Raw genomic sequence first — 20,269 nt, 5'->3', positions numbered from 1 at the left:
CATTTTCTATGTTTCATCAGCTGAATGATTGACACCCATTTTAAACAGCTGTCCAGGCCATTGAAGAGAGTCTGTCCCTTACAACCTTGTTCCCTATCTATCACTCACTCGATGTTGTGTCGATGCAGTGTCACTAGGGGTCACTCTTGGGAGCCCGAGACACCTCTGGTCTTTGATAAAAGGCCAATGAAAATTGGCGAGTGGTATTTGCATGGCACTCCCCGGACATACAGGTATAAAATGAGCTGGTATGCAACCACTCATTCAGATTTTCTCTTCGAAGCCGAACGGTCATGCTCACTGAGCTGAATACTACTGTTCATTCACCTCTGCTGGATCTGACGGCGCATTTCAGTGGCTTCTCCCCCCTCTACACTGATGAACTGCAGAGAATGCCCCTTGGCGCTTCGGCAGAAATGAAAGAGTATATTTTTCTAAAAGAGTATATTTCTTTCTATAAAGACGCGTCTTTCCAAAAAAAAGGCGGTGGGTTGCGGCCAATCTGGGACCTGTGAGTTCTGAACTAGGCTTTACACAGACTCCCGTTCAAGATGCTGACGCAAAAACGCATTCTGGCGAGCGTCCGGCATCAAGATTGGTTCACGGCGGTAGACCTGAAGGATGCATACTTCCATGTCTCAATGCTTCCTCGACACAGACCCTTCCTGTGGTTTGCGTCCGAGAGTCAGGCGTATCAGTACATAGTCTTCCCTTTCGGCCTGTCCCTGTCTCCTCGCGTCTTTACGAAGGTCGTAGAGGCTGCCCTTGCCCCGTTAAGGGAGGTGGGCATTCGCATTCTCAACTATCTCGACGACTGGCAAATCCTAGCTCATTCTCAAGACATGTTGTGCGCACGTAGGGACCTGGTGCTCTCACACCTTAGCCAACTAGGGCTTTGGGTCAACTGGGAAAAGAGCAAGCTCCTCCCGGTTCAGAGCATCTCTTTTCTCGGTTTGGAGTTGGACTCAGTCTCCTTGACGGCGCGCCTTACGAACGAGCGCACCCAGTCAGTGCTGGCCTGTTTGAAGGTGTTCAAACAGAAAACAGCAGTTCCACTGAAACTTTTTCAGAGGCTCCTGGGGCATATGGTATCCTCGGCGTTGGCCACCCCGCTCGGGTTGATGCATATGAGGCCACTTCAGCACTGGCTCCAGACTCGAGTCCCGAGATGGGCATGGTGCCACGGGACACATTGCGTGGTCATCACGCCGGTCTGTCACCGTCTTTTCAGCCCTTGGACCAACCTCTTGTTTCTACGGGCAGAACTGGTCTCCAGGCACGTCGTGGTCACGACAGACGCCTCCAAAATGGGCTGGGGCACTGTTTGCAATGGGCACGCAGCCGCCGGCCTCTGGATGGGTCCGCGACTGCATTGGCACATCAACTGCCTTGAGTTGTTGGCAATTCTGCTCGCCCTGCGGAGGTTTCGGCCGTTGATCCAGGGCAAGCACATGTTAGTTCAGACAGACAACACGGCAATGGTAGCATATGTCAACTGCCAAGGCGGTCTGGACTCTCGTTGTGTGTAACAACTCACCCGCCGTCTCCTCCTCTGGAGTCAGCAGCACTTCAAGTCGCTGCGAGCCACTCACATCCCGGGCGACCTCAATACTACAGCGGACGCGCTGTCATGGCAGGTTACCCTCAGGGGAGAGTGGAGACTCCACCCTCAGGCGGTCCAGCTGATTTGGAGTCGATTCGGACAGGCACAGGTAGACATGTTCGCCTCCCAAGAATCCTCCCACTGCCCGCTCTGGTACGCCCTGACTGAGGCACCCCTCGGCATAGATGCGCTGACACACAGCTGGCCTCCTGACCTACGCAAATATGCATTTCCCCCAGTGAGCCTACTTGCACAGACTCTGTGCAAGGTCAGGGAGGACGAGGAGCAGGTTGTCCTGGTAGCACCCTACTGGCCCACCCAGACATGGTTCTCGGACCTCACTCGGTGGTAGACACGATCACTCAGGCTAGGTCCCCCTCTACGAGGTGCCTGTATGCCTCTAAGTGGCGTATGTTCGCTAAGTGGTGTTCTTCCCGACGGGAAGACCCCCAGAGATGCGCAGTCAGATTGGTGCTTTCCTTCCTGCAGGAGAGGTTGGAAGGGCAGCTGTCCCCTTCCACCTTGAAGGTGTACGTTGCTGCTATAGCAGCACACCACGACACAGTGGACGGTAAGTCCTTAGTGAAGCACGACCTGATCATCAGGTTCCTGAGAGGCGCCAGGAGGCTGAACCCCTCCAGACTGCACCTCGTTCCCTCATGGGACCTCTCTGTAGTTCTTCAGGGTCTACAGAGAGCCCCCTTCGAGCCTTTGCAGTCAGCTGAGCTTAAGGAACTCTCCTTGAAGACTGCCCTCCTGACTGCGCTCACTTCCATCAAGAGGGTAGGCGACCTGCAAGCGTTCTGTGTCAGTGAAACGTGCCTGGAGTTCGGTCCGGGCTACTCTCACGTGATCCTGAGACCCCGACCGGACCTTTCGGACGCAACCATATAGAAATGACGCGAGACAGAAACGGGGATAATGGAAAAATAAACACAATATAATTCCAGACATATGTAAACATATCCCTAAAACAATGTGACAGTTAATCATGTCTGGCAACTTGACAAATATGTTTTCAATATTTTTAGGATATGTAAAAATTAAGGTGACATTTGATTATCTATAATCATTTTGGAAATCACAGATTTATTTGCAAACTAATATTATAAAAGTCAGAAGACATTGTCAGTGTACTACGTTTCTTCAAATATATTTATATGCATCCATAAACTCATGAAAACCTAAAAAGGATTTCTTATCCTGTGGCTCTCTCTGGTAGACAAAAAATAGTTTTACAGCTTCCATTGGTCAGATAAATGGCTGATTATTTAAAATTTGCTGTTAGCCCCCCCATCATCATAAATTCATGAAAGTTTGTATAATTCCTCAGAATGTCCTGTTTTCCATATTTACACAGATTAGTGAAGTTTGGCATTTGTGCACACAAGATACAGGAATATTAGTCATAATGGGCCACACTAGTCAAATATATATAGGATTGTATCTTCTAGATTATTTAATGGATCAAAATTCTTTTGATAACTTTTTGCCTGCATGGGGCAAACTTGGGCCAAGTTTGTTGAAGATCTGATTAACACCCTAGGAGGAGTTTGAAAAAGTAGGGTTTTCAGTCAATTAGAATGGCAGAAACATTTTATAAAATGAAATACATTTGTATACAATACAATGAAATACAAATACAATACATTTTGTAGGACTTGATGCAAGGATTTAGAGGTAAAAAGGATTTTGATTTTAATGTGCTCGGATGTGGAGTAATTAGCAAAAACATAAATGTTTTTGTTATAGTGCAACCTTGTGGCCGATTCTCACAAAACTTGGTACACAGCCTCATTTTGACACTGTGTATGAATAAGTTTCATATCGATCCATTCAGATTTGATGTTATTAGCTGCTGAAATTTGATTGGCTGCTGGCAGCCATGTTTGTTGATTTTTCCAAATGATATTAGAGTGATATGTTAGCCTTTGGGCCACAGAAGATGCAAACCAATTTTCAACATCATTGATCTTCCAGCTGCGGAGTTATGAGCATTTTTCAGTTGTAGTGCCCCCTATAGGTGGAATTTGATGTGACTTGGCGTGCAGCCTCAGAATGTTGTGTTGTCTATGTTTATCTAGATTTGCTACGTTTGGACTTTTGGTTTGGTAGATATAGGTCAATTTCGATTACATGGACGACGCCTGACCAGTATGTTGGCTTATGTCTTCGTAATACTTATACAAAATAAAATTATTTTACAAGCTTTTTGTCATGAGCTTTCATAGATGATGCATACCAAATTTCGTGCGAATCGGGCATATGGCCTTGGAGGAGAATTTTGATCCTAGCCCTTACAGCCCCAGAGTTATGACCACAAACGCAAAGGTGCTTATTATAGCGCCACCTAGTGTCCGATGGGACCCAAATTGGTGTCTCTGTGACTTACGGTCTCTGATGCCCACACACTTTTAAGGCAGAAAAAGAATAATAAATAATAAATATAGCTGCGAGCAGCAATTAACGGGGTTCAAGCAGTTTCAGGCCTTTAAGCAAATGCGTAAATAGTATTATGTTTTATTTAGCAAGCATGTAACCACTTAGATCATAGATGGAATAGACCATTTACAGCCAATACAGGCAATTTACTAAGGAAATACATGGTTTTTCAAGCTTTTTAAAGCTCATAGCGCCACCTATGGTCCGATCTCCATAAAAGTCTGCATGCTTGTTTAGAATCATATGTAATCCATATACATGTATATAGATACACATATATATGTGCTCACCTAATTTTGTGAAGTTCTGAGTTTTTGTTTAGGAATTATGGGCTTATTTGTACACTTGACCACACCCATTTTCTAAATTACACTGTTATAGCTACCCAAAGGGTAAAGTTCAACATTTGTTTTTTTATAATTATTGACCTAGAGAGTCCAGAGAATTGTACTGCATTGGTTTTATTGAGGTTGAGCAAAAAACCTAGGACTAGTTCACAAAAGTAGGTTTTTTACATAATTGTGAATATTTAATGAACGATTTGATTGACAGCAGTGGTTCTTGAGGCAAAGTTGTTCAGTATGAGGAGATTTAACAAATGATATGAATTATAGCTGCGTCCCAATTCAGAGGCTGCATCCTTCAAAGGTCGCATTCGAAGGCCGATTGCGTCACTGCTGCGCGACAAAGGCTGTCCCAATTCAAAGGCTCCTTCAAATGCGGCCTCCAAATGTGTCCTTCGTTTCCCGTGAAATGAAGGATCCAACAGATGGATCCTTCGCGGCCTTGCCTACGCCAGAATTCATTGCGCGCCAATGACAGGATTTTTTTAGAGAAATTGCCGAATTACACTTTTAAACGTAAGTATTGGGTTTCAACTTACTCAAATATCTAATGATACAAATGTAAAAAAAAAATTATTATTTTTATACAAGTGGTTCATATGTTGACTTATATCTTACTAAAATGTGATTATATATAGTTTATAGTCTTTATTATATACAGAAATGGACCATGGTGAAAATATTTAGACAGTTTGTGAACCCTGTTTTGTTTTCAGACAGTTTAATATAACTTTCAAAAAAGTCCAGTACAAACTTTACAGTCACTCGGCAGCTGTCTCAGTTGTTAGGCGACAAGAACAGTCCTCCGTAGGCTAGACTGTACTAATTAACAATGCTCAGTCCGACCTTCGTGGCCTTCGAAGGCATGGCCTTTGAAGTCTGAGTCCTTCGAAAGATGCAGCCTTTGAATTGGGACACAGCCATTGTGTGTATGTGTGAAACACCATGTGATTACAGAGGTGTAAAACTCGTTAGCACCATCCATTGGCTGATTTCTTTCAAAATTCTTACAGACCTCTAGGGCCAGGAGTTGAATAGGCCCACCAAGTTTTGTGCCGATCGGCCTTCGTTCACCTTGTTTAATAGGTGCTCAAATTAATTGGCCGATGGCGGACATATTTTTTGAGATACGCCAGTGTCCTCATAGATAGTCATGGCACCTTGGACAAAGACACTGCATGCCGATTTTCAACTCAATCAGACTAACAGTTGCGTAGTTAGAGATATTTTCATGTTTTTTTCTTTTTATAGTGCCACCAAGTGGCCAAACTCCACGTTTTTTTTTACTGTGACCCCAGATTGAGCTCATACATATGTCTGAACGTAAAAAATCATTTCTGACTACTACTTTCATAATTGTCCAAAATACAGAAGTAGCAGGCGTTTAGTATAAATTATAGGTCCATTGATATTTCTCACTTTGCGCTGATAGTTCCGGTCGTGTGGTCACATATGGTCTAGTCGCACGAGTGGAAATATTTCAACGTAGCCGAAGCTCAAATCGGATCCAAAAATGTCGCATCCAGAGACGGTTGGAACCTCACGCAGCCCTCGTGGGACTCTCCATAGGAAATTAATGACTTTGGAACATCGGATGCATTGAAAAGGCGGCTTAAAGGTGTCTGCTCTGTTTTATGTTTTTTGTCAACATAAACAAAATACACTATATTGCCAAAAGTATTCGCTCACCCATCCAAATAATTGAATTCAGGTGTTCCAGTCACTTCCATGGCCACAGGTGTATAAAATGAAGCACCTAGGCATGCAGACTGCTTCTACAAACATTTGTGAAAGAATGGGCCGCTCTCAGGAGCTCAGTGAATTCCAGCGTGGTACTGTGATAGGATGCCACCTGTGCAACAAGTCCAGTCGTGAAATTTCCTCGCTACTAAATATTCCACAGTCAACTGTCAGTGGTATTATAACAAAGTGGAAGCAACTGGGAATGACAGCAACTCAGCCACGAAGTGGTAGGCCATGTAAAATGACAGAGCGGGGTCAGCGGATGCTGAGGTGCATAGTGCGCAGAGGTCGCCAACTTTCTGCAGAGTCAATTGCTACAGACCTCCAAAGTTCATGTGGCCTTCAGGTTAGCTCAAGAACAGTGCGTAGAGAGCTTCATGGAATGGGTTTCCATGGCCGAGCAGCTGCATCCAAGCCATACATCACCAAGTGCAATGCAAAGCGTCGGATGCAGTGGTGTAAAGCACGCCGCCACTGGACTCTAGAGCAGTGGAGACACGTTCTCTGGAGTGACAAATCACGCTTCTCCATCTGGCAATCTGATGGACGAGTCTGGGTTTGGCGGCTGGCAGGAGAACGGTACTTGTCTGACTGCATTGTGCCAACTGTGAAGTTTGGTGGAGGGGGGATTATGGTGTGGGGTTGTTTTTCAGGAGCTGGGCTTGGCCCCTTAGTTCCAGTGAAAGGAACTCTGAATGCTTCAGCATACCAAGAGATTTTGGACAATTACATGCTCCCAACTTTGTGGGAACAGTTTGGGGATGGCCCCTTCCTGTTCCAACATGACTGCGCGTCAGTGCACAAAGCAAGGTCCATAAAGACATGGATGAGCGAGTTTGGTGTGGAAGAACTTGACTAGCACAGAGTCCTGACCTCAACCCGACAGAGCACCTTTGGGATGAATTAGAGCGAAGACTGCGAGCCAGGCCTTCTCGTCCAACATCAGTGTCTGACCTCACAAATGCGCTTCTGGAAGAATGGTCAAAAATTCCTATAAACATACTCCTAAACCTTGTGGAAAGCCTTCCCAGAAGAGTTGAAGCTGTTATAGCTGCAAAGGGTGGGCCGACGTCATATTAAACCCTATGGATTAAGAATGGGATGTCACTTAAGTTCATATGCGTCTAAAGGCAGATGAGCGAATACTTTTGGCAATATAGTGTAGCTACCTACATGTTTGTTACATGATTATTCTGTACTAGTCATGCCAACATTTTTGTATTTTACTTTATTTTATTAATTCTCTGGGCACTACATGACATATTTTACTTTAAGCCCCAGAATATATTCAGGAAATATTCAAATTATTAAGAACAGCCCACTTAATCACAAGACACTCCTTCTCTGTGGTACTGTATTTTTCTCCCTGAAGGATAGCTTACGACTAATAAACAGTACCTGCTGTAACTCCCCTCCCACCTCCTGCGAGAGCACCACCCCCAGCCCCCTGTCAGATGCATCCGTCTGCAAAATAAAGGGGAGAAGAATGTCAGGTGCATGTAACAGTGGCCCCCCACAAAGTGCGGACTTTACATTAAGGAAAGCCTGTCAGCATGTCTCTGTCCACTGGACCGGATCGGGAGCTCCCTTTTTAGTAAGGTCAGTCAGTGGGTTGGTGACATCAGAATAACTAGGCACAAACCTTCGGTAGTAGCCAGCCAGCCCCAAAAACTGCCTTACCTCCTTTTTGGTCTTGGGCGTCGGGCAAGCTCCGATCGCTGCGGTTTTGTTAACCTGTGTTTTTTTGTTAACCCCAGATACCTAACTTCCACCCGCCCAATTGCGCACTTCTTCGGGTTGGCCGTGAGTCCCGCCCGTCACAACGCTCCCAGGACAGCCCTCAGATGTTGCATATGCCGCCATCTGTCATTACTATAAATGATGATATCTCTAGATATGTGGCAGCATATGCCGTATGCGGTCTGAGGATCTTGTCCATGAGGCACTGGAAAGTGGCCGGGGCTCCGAACAAACCGAACGGAAGTATCATGAATTGATGTAATCTGAACGGTGTGGAAAAAGCCATTTTTTCTCAGGATATTGGAGTTAAAGGGATCTGCCAATATCCCTTTGTTAAGTCCAGTGTCGAGTAAAATTGAGCCGTGCCCAACCGATGGAGTAACTCGTCGATTTGTGGCATTGGGTAAGCGTCAAATTTGGACACCGCGTTCACTTTCCAGTAGTCAACACAGAACCGGACCGAGCCGTCGCTCTTTGGTGCCAGAACTACTGGGCTGGCCCAATCGCTGTGAGACTCTTGTATTATGCCCATTTCAAGCATTTCCTCCAATTCTTCCTGAAGTATCCTTTTCTTGTGTTCAGGAAGATGATAGGGGTGGCTATGAACCACCACCCCCGGGGAGGTCTCAATGGTGCTCTATAAGGTTCGTGCGACCGGGAAGGGGTGAAAACCTGTCCGTGAATTCCGCTTGCAACCGGGCAATGTCTGTAAGCTGTGACAGTGAGAGGTGGTCTCACCAGGGACCGGGGTGAACGAATTTGGTTTGGGAGTCACCTCCGGCCCGAGCTCTGCCCTCTCCAGAACTACCGTCTCCAAGGCTACAGGTACCACCTCCCTCCATGGTTTGAGGAGGTTAAGGTGGTAAATATGACGTGCCCCTCCCCTATCCGTTCACCTAACCTCATAATCGAGATCTCCAACTCATCGTGTGACCTCAAAGGATCCTTGCCACTTGGCGAGTAATTTGGAGCTCGAAGTAGGCAGTAATACAAGCACTTTATCTCCCTGTGCGAATTTGCATAGTCAAGTGCCCCTGTCATGCCGTTCTTGCATTTCACCATTTTCAATGATCAGACCTACCACCGTCGTATCATCAGCAAACTTAATGATGGCATTGGAGCTGTGTGTTGCCACACAGTCATGTGTGTACAGAGAATACAGGAGTGGGCTGAGAACACACCCCTGCAGGGCTCCAGTGTTGAGGGTCAGTGATGAGGAGATGTTGCTGCCCATTCTAACCACCTGTCGTCTGCTTGACAGGAAGTCCAGGATCCAGCTGCACAGCGAGCTGTTTAAGCCCAGAGCCCGGAGTTTCACATAAAGCTTGGAGGGCACTATGGTGTTGAATGCTGAAATGTAGTCTACAAACAGCATTCTCACATAAGTGTTCTTTTTTCCAGGTGGGAGAGAGCAGTGTGTGTTGTAGATGCAATGGCATCATCAGTGGAGCGGTTGTTGCGGTAAGCAAACTGCAATGGGTCCAGTGATGGAGGCAGAATGGAGCAGATGTAATCTCTGATTAGTCTCTCAAAGCATTTGCTGATGATGGAGGTCAGAGCAACAGGACACCAGTCATTTAAGCAAGTGATTTTGGATTGCTTTGGAACAGGCACAATGGTGGACGTTTTAAAGCATGTAGGGACTACAGACAAAGAGAGGGAAAGGTTAAAAATGTCCATAAAAACACCAGCCAGTTGGATTGCGAACGCTCTGATGACGTGGCCTGTAATGCCGTCTGGACCTGCGGCTTTACGGATATTCACCCATCAGAAGGATTGGGTTACATCCGCTACAGAGACGGAGAGTGAACTAACCTCTGTAGCTTCGGCCACGAGAGCTCTCTCCACGAGGATGGTGCTATTTCCCTCGAAACAAGCATAAAAAGTATTTTGCTCCTCTGGGAGAGAGACAGCGGTGTTCACGGTGGAGTTTTTATTCCCTTTAAAGTCCATGATGATATTAATTCCCTTCCACATGCATCTAGAGTTGGTGGTGTTGAACTGTCCTTCAATCTTGTTCCTGTACTGACGTTTTGCTGTTCTGGCTTGTTTATGCTCCTCCATGTTCCCGGAATTAAAAGCAGAGGTCCGCACATCAAGTGCCGCGCGAACATCGCTATTAATCCAAGGTTTCTGGTTCGGGTAGATCCGTATTGTTTTGGTCGGAACAACGTCCACTACGCACTTTTTGATGAAACATGTTACGCTATCAGCATAAAGCTCGATGTCGTCATCAGAGGTGGACCGGAACATCTCCCAGTCCGTGTGATCAAAACAGTCATGTAGCGTAGAGTCTGATTGGTCCGACCAGCACTGGATCGTTCTGAGGGTGGGTGCTTCCTGTTTCAGTTTCTGCCTGTAAGCGGGCAGAAGCAGAATGGAAGAGTGGTCCGATTTGCCAAATGGTGGGTGGGGGAGGGATTTGTAGCCATCCCGGAAGGGAGAGTAGCAAAGGTCCAAAACCCGGTCCCCTCGTGTGTTAAAACTGATGTGTTTGTGGTATTTTGGTGCGACTGATTTGAGATTGGCTTTGTTAAAGTCCCTGGTCACAATGAACGCAGCCTCAGGGTGCGTGGTTTCCTGCTTGCTTATAATCCCATACAATTCCTTGAGTGCCCGATCTGTGTCGGCTTGTGGCGGGATGTACACAGCAGTGATAATGACCGCTGTGAATTCCCTCGGTAGCCAGAATGGTCAACACAGAAGCATGAGAAATTCCAGATCAGGAGAGCAGAAAGACTTGATAGAATGTACGTTCCTCTGATCACACCAGGATTTGTTGATCATAAAACATACAGCACCACCTCTGCTTTTACCTGAGAGGTCTTTCGCTCTGTCCACTCGGTGCACGGAGAACCCCTTGGGTTCAATGGCTGAGTCTGGAATCTCCGCAGACATCCAAGTTTCTGTAAGGCAGATAATGCAGCAGTCTCTCATCTCTCGTTGGAAAGAGATCCGCGCTCTCAGCTCACAGAGCTTGTTGTCCAGAGACTGAACATTTGTCAGTAGAATACTGGGTAGCGGGGGTCGATTTGCATGACGTCTTACTCTGATGAGAACGCTGGCTCTGTTTCCCCTTTTCCTTTTGCGTTTCCGCGGCCAGGCTGCCCAGACAAAGGGCTCCGCTGGCCTGTTTGTAAACAGCGGGTCGGCATTGAGGAATTTGAAGTCTGGTTTACAGTGTGTAATTGCAGAACCAATGTCCAAAAGTGTTTGTCTGTCGTAGACAATAAGGCAGACAACATCCAAGACAAAAAACATAAGAATTGTAAACAAAACAAACAAAAAACTACAATGTTGTGTCGGAGCACGCAACGCAGCAGCCATACTCGGTGCCATCTTAAGTCCACTCAACCCAGCCATTGGGTTATAGTGAGCTGCCTGGAAGAGTGTTTCCCGATGGCTCTTTGATGCTAATAGCTGAGTTGTATTCTCTTTGGTCTGAGTGTCTTGCGTCACTCAATACAACCGCTCTTTAATAATAGAAAAGTATGGTTATGTGAGCACAACATTAGGCTGGAGCACTTGACCATCAATTACTTTCACCTGGTCGAAGGCGTGCTTGAGGGACTCATCCTGCGACTGCTCCAGAGGGAAATCCCCCTCAGGGAAGCCCCTGAGGACAGGAATTCCCTCGTCTGCATCATCATGATGCTCGGCCGCCATCGACAGCCCTAGCACTGCCTCTCCAGCCATAGTGTCGCACGTCACACACTGTGACACTACTCTGCAGGACCTATCCACACACATTACCCTCAATATAGTTTTAAAACCTGGCTAATTGGTTCCCAGAATTAGTGGATGAGTGAGGTGGGAGTTAACAGCGGCCTCGACTCTATGCCTTTTTCCCTTGAATTGTATCTCAGTGGTAACCACTGGATACGTGTGAATGTCACCATGCACACACCTCACCCTCACCTGTTTGTTCTTACCCAATGCCCCTCCTTGCACCAAGCGTTGGTGGATAGAGGTTTGGGAACAAGCTGAATCCACCAAAGCTTGATGTGTATCCCCTTTTACTCTTACCGGTATCCAATACGCCCCTGCCTAATCAGGGGTGGCCTGTGGAGTGTCTGGGATCCAGATCAGTGACCTCACCTCCATCACCGGACATCGATCCTGGCCATATCTGGCTTCACCACAGCTCCAAAAGACCAGCCCAGGCTTTCCTTCCACACTTATGGGGGCAGTTTTGCCAACCTGGGGGGATAGCAGAGGGAGACAGGGGGAGTAGGAGGGACAGACAAGGGGAGGGGTCCCCTGGACCGGGGATGGGGCTTGGGCGGGGCTCCCCCCCACTTCCAGGGAGCCGGAATTGGTCGGGACTGGGAGGGTCGGGGGGGGGAGTGACTCACAGGGGGTGGAGAGAGAGGAGAGAGAGAAGAAGAAAAAACATTGCATTGCTGCCTCCTGGAAATGTCACCATGTAGTCCTCTGCCAGCTGGTCGGCCTCTTCCAGCGATGCCGGGCGGTGGCACTGGACACACTTGGACAATCCTCAAGGAAGTTGGGAGATGAACTGTTCCAGCACCACCAGATCGACAACCTCCACAGTGCTGCAGGTTCCCTCCGCCAGCAACCATTTCCGGCAGGCATCCTGGAGCTGTTGGGCAAAAGCAAACTGGCAGCCGTGCCTCCCAAAGTTCAGGGATCTAAACTGCTGCCAACTCTGCTCGGGGCTACAATCCACCCATTGCTGGATGGCCTTCTTTAAGTGTTGGTAGTCGAGGAGACTGACGGCGGGAAGTTGTTGTGCCACAAGCTGCACCTCCCCAGAGAGTAGGGGCCATAAGCGGGCTGCCCACTGGTCAGGAGGCCACTTCCATACCTCCGTCGTCTTCTCAAATAAATCTAAGAAGGCCTTCGGGTCATCATTCGGCCCCATCTTCATCAGGGCTGTGGGTGGGGTTGGCTCCGGGGAGGTCACAGCGCCAACCCCTTCTCTGGTGATCAGGTTCCGGAGCACCTGCCGGTCCTCCGCTTGTGCCTGGAGCAGGACTTGGAAATGCTGTTCCTGCTCCAGGCGTACGTCCATGAGGGCCTGGTGTTGATTTTGCTGGATGCTGATAAGGGTCTTGAAGACTTCGCCCAGTGGTACGGACTCCATAATGGCATTCTCTTCCAAAGCCGGGCTTTCGGCACCACTGTGAAAGATTTATGTTCATGGGCAATGGAGGAGTCAGAAGGCAGCGAATTATCAACATGAGTATTTTTATTTACACATTCAGGGTCACACAAATCTTTAACATAAAAGGGCTCTTAGTGGCGAAACTTGGCATTTCTTGCTACAATATGACATACACATGCAGCCAACACTCTCTGCTGTCACTCTCCCTCCCACTCCGATGCTCTGGCGTGCCTTATCAGGTCTCCCTCTGACATCACTATAATGAGAGACAGGTGTTAGAGTGATTACAGCCCAGGTGAAGAGCATTACCACTTTCCCTCTCCTGCAGACAGACACATGACTATGCCCACCATGCCACAAATGTTTAAACAGAGGTGTTTGTTTATGAGCAAAACCCTGAAAATTTTACATGTTGTAACTTTACTCTTGTCATAGCGTATCTTACCTTCTGATCTCTTTTCTGAAAGAAAGACAAAAGATTTCCTTGAACTGTTCTCTTGGCCATTTTTGAAAGTCTGTGAAACTTTTGAAAAAGTTTCGTGTGAACACTAAGAAGGACAAGTCAACCTGTCATTAAACTCTGACATACCGATTTGCCGGAGGTTTCATAACTGGCGCCTTGTTGCAGTGGAGAGAGAGCTGGCACACTCATGGTTGCCAGATTGCGCAACTAAAGTGTTACACTGGCAGAATATTTCTAAACTGTGCAAGTGTAAAGATCTGATTGGGGGATTTCACCTCTTGAAATCTGGCAACCACACATATCGAAATCGAAGAAAATATGATGAGCGGGGGCGGGGTGGGGGTCTTGTGGGGGTTATGTCAATTTGTTTTACTGTCCCCTTCTGCATATTGCGGCTTCCTTCATCATATGGCGGCACTGTTTTGCAGCCAGCCCACCAGAAAAAGTCCCAGTTCTACCGATGGCCAGTCCACCTCTGTAAGGGGGGATTGGTGGTTTTACAATGGGGATGGTTTTACTATTTTTTGCTACAAGCGGGATGGCATCCTCTCGCAAACATTGATGCGATCTGCCGTGACTGATGTAGATTTAGCACACGACGGGAAGCACAAGTGTCTGGCTTGATGGCTCTCTTTTCAACTCCTCTCCTGACTGCAACTGGCAAATCTCGCCGATCGGTAAATAAAGATGCAGTGCAAGTCGAACACACCTATTGTTTGTTAAAAATGCTGCCTTCAAACATGTGCTATCTTGACAACATAAATGTTAAGCACTGAAAATAGTCCACAATGGACCTGAAATGTTTGCTTATTTATATTTATTTTATTGTGCACATATTCACTATGCACTTTTGTGCACTTTTGTACACTTTTTTGTTTTACCGCTATGTATATTGAATTTCATCAGTAAAGTTTTGATACAATATCCAGCTCATCACCTAGGCCTTCCTCTACTGTCTCTGCTGTTTCTTGTCACTTTCTCAATATCATCCATTTTCACACTTTTCACACCATAACATTACTTACATTCTCAATAACATTCTCAATGTACAATGTGTTAACATTTTTACTCACCTCAGCTCAGTGTTGTATAAAGTATCCAGTTGTCATACTTAAGTAAAAGTAAAGATACCTTCATGATGTTGGGCCTCATGTATTCAGATAGAAGACAAAGGCAGGCCTAACAGTCTAGGGAACTTCTAAGTCGTAAATTTTACTGACAAAAATTGCGCCAAAATCAAACAAAGGGAGTCCAAAACAGACTACAGATTCATGAAGCCTTGCCCTCTAAAGGATCGAGCTCTCAACTCCTATTGGATGAGGCACACCACAGAACGTCCCTCAAACATGACATCATCAGGACTTCAATTAATTCTGAAATGCTTCCAGAGTTGCTACCAGCGACTTAGTTCACCGAATACGGACGTAGCTTTTTGCTGCTCTCCGGTGCAACCTCGTGGCTTAAGGAAGTAATGTCCGACTTGAAACTGTAGCCATACAATCTCCATCTCGCTGGACGAGTTGAGATTACTCTGTGTTCAACCGAACACTCTAACGGATCCGAAGGAGACCGCCGAGCAATTCGCATCTTCATCCGTTGGCCTACAGAAGTGAAGAGATTAAAGATTTCTCTTCCATCTTCAATCAAGTCGACATTTCTGAGTTCTCCGCCAGCCCGCCGAGAATCAACAGCCGTACCGCCCGCCGACAGCGCGAGGAAATGGCCCCCGTCATCATCCGAGCCTCAAGGAACCGGGTCAAAGTTAAAGGACGGAGGAAAACACATTCTACCTGTGTCCTCATACGATTCAAGTAAGAGGTTTACGTCTGGGCAGAGATAGAATATTATAGTGTGTTATTCTTGTGTTTCAAGGTTTTTGCTTGTACAGTTTACGGACCGCCATGTCCGCTAATTATTAATACTCAGGGTATTAATTATCAGGAATTTGTTTTGCTGTATTGTGGTCCAACCAAATTGGACTGTTGTGCATTTTCGCCATCCCGGGTGAGACAGCAACTGAGTTCATCCATTAAAGAGTCAAATAACAAGGGACTTTTACGAGCCCCGCTCGTAAAACCGCGTCTCTGAGTGATGAACACGGCTGTTTTATCTCCAGCTATCGCGAAATCAGCTTTCGGGCTGTCACTTAATCATCTCTCTCTCTCTCTCTCTCTCTCTCTCTCTCTCACTAACCACACTGACACACACACACACACACACACACACACTGTCACACACTGTCACACACACACCTTATGTGTTATAGGATTATTTTATTTCCATATCTAATCATATCACTGTTTAGTTTGTAGTTGTAAGTCGGAAGTTTATTGACTGCATTGTATTAATTATTAATTGATATTACTGCATAAATAAACTTTGTTTATATTACAAAGAGAAGTGTTTTGGTTTGTTTTGCATACGCCTGTGTCATGCTGACGGGATGTCAGTGCTCGGATTCAAACCTTCATTCATTGTTTTTTTTTCCCGAAAATCGATATTCTTCGGATGTCGATTTTCCTAAGAAAACAATCTAATATTGAGACTGTTTTAATATTCGGTTATTAGTCCCTGATTTCAGGGTGGTGCCCCGTCAATGTTAATCCTTATTAATATTCTGTTGATTTTTGATAATTGATAATTATCTTTGATGATTGTTCAATTTGAAGGATCAATAAGCTAGTGTTAATTTTAATTAATGTTTCATCGATGTTAATGATTAGTGATTATATTTAATAATTGTTGATTTAAATGATTAAAAAAAAGCTAACATTGATTCTCATCAATGTTCTATTGATTTTAATAATTAATAGTTATCTTTGATAATTATTAATTATTGCTAATAACCAAACTTGCTCCTAAACGTAGCACACTACATTTACTGGAGTCCCATATGAGGTTTTGAGTTAGATCCAATTAATTAATTTAAATATTGATTAATAACTACAGAAATAATTATTAATTATTTCTGATAGTAACACTGATCTAAACAACCAGTAAAGCCCTACAATGAAAATTGACTGACGCAAAAGTTTAAGTAGCTTGTGAGAAAAATAGTTAAGTAAAAGTAATTTAGTAATCTACTCAAGTATCAAAAGTAAAAATAAGTCACTTTAATTACAGAGCAGATTTAAATTATACTCATGGCAACTTAGTTGGGTGCCGGTGCCATGTTGGAGTATATGTTAGGAGTTAACTCAAGAATTGCTCTCACCAATTCAGTCAGCAAGTAAATGTACTACTCATCTGGTGCAAAATAGCAAAGTAAAAAATATGAATTAATGGTGCGTTCATGCCATGTGCGAATGATTGTATTTACAAGATAAGCGCTAATAAACGCCACCATAAAGCCGTAATTACCAGCGGGATTTTCTTGGAGCCCCAGTTTCTGAGTTGATCCGGGGCACAAGGGGTCACGGCTTCTTCCCAGTAGCTCAGCTTCCCTGTGCTCCAATCCCCCAGCATCGCATCTAATTCACATCTGGGATCCGGGGTGTGGGTCTGGCGATGCATCGGACTCAAGATGGCGCCGAGTATGGCTGCTGCGTTGCGAGCTCCGACACAACATAGCAATGGTTTGTTTGTTTTGTTTACAATTCTTATGTTTTTTGTCTTGGATGTTGTCTGCCTTATTGTCTACGACAGACAAACACTTTTGGACATTGGTTCAGCGATCTCACACCGTAAACCGGACTTCACATTCCTCAATGCCGACCCGCTGTTTACAAACACGCAAGCGGAGCCCTTTGTCTGGGCAGCACGGCCGCGGAAACGCAGGAGGAAAAGGGGAAACAGAGCCGGCGTTCTCATCAGAGTAAGACGCCGCGCAAATCGACCCCCGCTACCCACTATTCTACTGGCAAATGTTCAGTCTCTGGATAACAAGCTCTGCGAGCTGAAAGCGCGGATCTCTTTCCAACGAGAGACGAGGGACTGCTGCATTATCTGCCTTACGGAAACTTGGATGTCTGCGGAGATTCCAGACTCAGCCATTGAACCCACGGGGTTCTCCATGCTCCGAGCGGACAGAGCGAAAGACCTCTCAGGTAAAACTAGAGGAGGTGGTGTATGTTTTATGATCAACAAATCCTGGTGTGATCAGAGGAACGTACATTCCATCAAGTCTTTCTGTTCTCCTGATCTGGAATTTCTTATGCTTCTGTGTCGACCATTCTGGCTACCGAGGGAATTCACAGCGGTCATTATCACTGCTGTGTACATCCCCCCACAAGCCGACACAGACCGGGCACTCAAGGAACTGTATGGGAGTATAAGTGAGCAGGAAACCGCGCACCCTGAGGCCACGTTCATTGTGACCGGGGACTTTAATAAAGCCAGTTTAAAATCAGTCGCACCAAAATATCACCAGCATATTAGTTTCAACACACGAGGGGACCGGGTTTTGGACCATTGCTACTCTCCGTTCCGGGATGGCTACAAATCCCTCCCCCACCCACCATTTGGCAAATCGGACCACTCTTCCATTCTGCTTCTGCCCACTTACAGGCAGAAATTGAAACAGGAAGCACCCACCCTCAGAACGATCCAGTGCTGGTCGGACCAATCAGACTCTACGCTACAAGACTGTTTCGATCGCACGGACTGGGAGAAGTTCCGGTCCGCCTCTGATGACGACATCGAGCTTTACGCTGATAGCGTAATGTGTTTCATCAGAACGTGTGTAGAGGAAGTGATTCCGACCAGAACTGTGCGAATCTATCCGAATCAGAAGCCGTGGATCAATAGCGATGTTCGCGCGGCACTTAATGTGCGGACCTCCGCTTTTAATTCCGGGAACGCGGAGGAGCATAAACAAGCCAGTTATGCCCTCCGAAAAACTATCAAAACAGCAGAACGCCAGTACAGGAGCAAGATTGAAGGACAGTTTAACACCACCAACTCTAGAAGCATGTGGCAGGGAATTAACATCATCACGGACTTTAAAGGGAATAAAAACTCCGCCATGAACACCGCTGCCTCTCTACCGGATGAGCTAAATACTTTCTATGCTCGTTTCGAGGGAACTAACACCGCCCTCGCGGAGAGAGCTCTCACGGCCGAAGCTACAGAGGTTAGTTCACTCTCCGTCTCTGTAGCGGATGTAACCCGATCCTTCCGACGGGTGAATATCCGCAAAGCCGCGGGTCCAGACGGCATTCCGGGCCGCGTCATCAGAGCGTGCGCGAACCAGCTGGCTGGTGTTTTTACGGATATTTTCAACCTTTCCCTCTCTTTGTCTGTAGTCCCCACATGCTTTAAAACATCCACCATTGTGCCTGTTCCAAAACAATCGAAAATAACTTGTTTAAATGACTGGCGTCCTGTTGCTCTCACCCCCATCATCAGCAAATGTTTTGAGAGACTAATCAGAGATTACATCTGCTCTGTATTACCACTCAATCTTGACCTGCTGCAGTTTGCATACCGCAACAACCGTTCCACTGATGATGCCATTGCATCTACAATACACACTGCTCTCTCCCACCTGGAAAAAAAGAACACTTATGTGAGAATGTTGTTTGTAGACTACAGCTCAGCATTCAACACCATAGTGCCCTCCAAGCTAGATGAGAAACTCCGGGCTCTGGGCTTAAACAGCTCGCTGTGCAGCTGGATCCTGGACTTCCTGTCAAGCAGACGCCAGGTGGTTAGAATAGGCAGCAACATCTCCTCATCACTGACCCTCAACACTGGAGCCCCGCAGGGCTGTGTTCTCAGCCCACTACTGTATTCCCTGTACACACATGACTGTGTGGCAACACATAACTCCAATGCCATCATTAAGTTTGCTGATGACACGACGGTGGTAGGTCTGATCACTGACAATGATGAAACAGCCTACAGAGAGGAGGTGCACACTCTGACACACTGGTGTCAGGAGCACAACCTCTCCCTCAACGTCAGTAAGACAAAGGAGCTTGTGGTGGACTTCAGAAGAAAAGACAGAGAATACAGTCCAATCACCATCAATGGAGCACCAGTGGAGAGAGTCAGCAGCTTCAAGTTCCTGGGTGTCCACATCACTGAGGAACTCACATGGTCCGTCCACACTGAAGTCGTTGTGAAGAAGGCTCATCAGCGCCTCTTCTTCCTGAGACCGCTGAGGAAGTTTGGAATGAACCGCCACATCCTCACACGGTTCTACACCTGCACTGTGGAGAGCATCCTGACTGGCTGTATCTCCGCCTGGTACGGCAATAGCACCGCCCACAACCGCAAAGCACTGCAAAGGGTGGTGCGAACTGCCAGATACATCATCGGAGGTGAGCTTCCCTCCCTCCAGGAAATATATACAAGGCGGTGTGTGAAAAAAGCTCGGAGGATCATCAGAGACTCCAGCCACCCGAGCCATGGGCTGTTCTCACTGCTACCATCAGGTAGGCGGTATCGCAGCATCAGGACCCGCACCAGCCGACTCCATGATAGCTTCTTCCCCCAAGCAATCAGACTTCTGAACTCTTGATCTCCCACGATCAAAATACATCAGCCCTGCACTTTATTACTCTTTTATCTCACACCGGACTGTCATAAATTATATTACTGTTATTATATTATGTCTCTCTTAACAACTGACTATCAACCGACAGCCTGAATGTCAATACAGTACAATACTGTACATTCTATATATATATATATATATATATATATATATATATATATATATATATACTTTTTTCATATATATTTTAATTTTTATTGAATAATGTGTATCTATATAGTATCTATATAGTAAAAAACAAAAAAAACAAAAACAGCATATTGTATACTGTACAGTGTATGTTATTATTTGTATATTGTTGAGTGTA

This window comes from Myxocyprinus asiaticus, chromosome 27, assembly GCF_019703515.2.
Source record: "Myxocyprinus asiaticus isolate MX2 ecotype Aquarium Trade chromosome 27, UBuf_Myxa_2, whole genome shotgun sequence".
In the NCBI taxonomy this organism is placed as follows: Eukaryota; Metazoa; Chordata; class Actinopteri; order Cypriniformes; family Catostomidae; genus Myxocyprinus; species Myxocyprinus asiaticus.
This window is presented reverse-complemented; position numbering follows the sequence as displayed.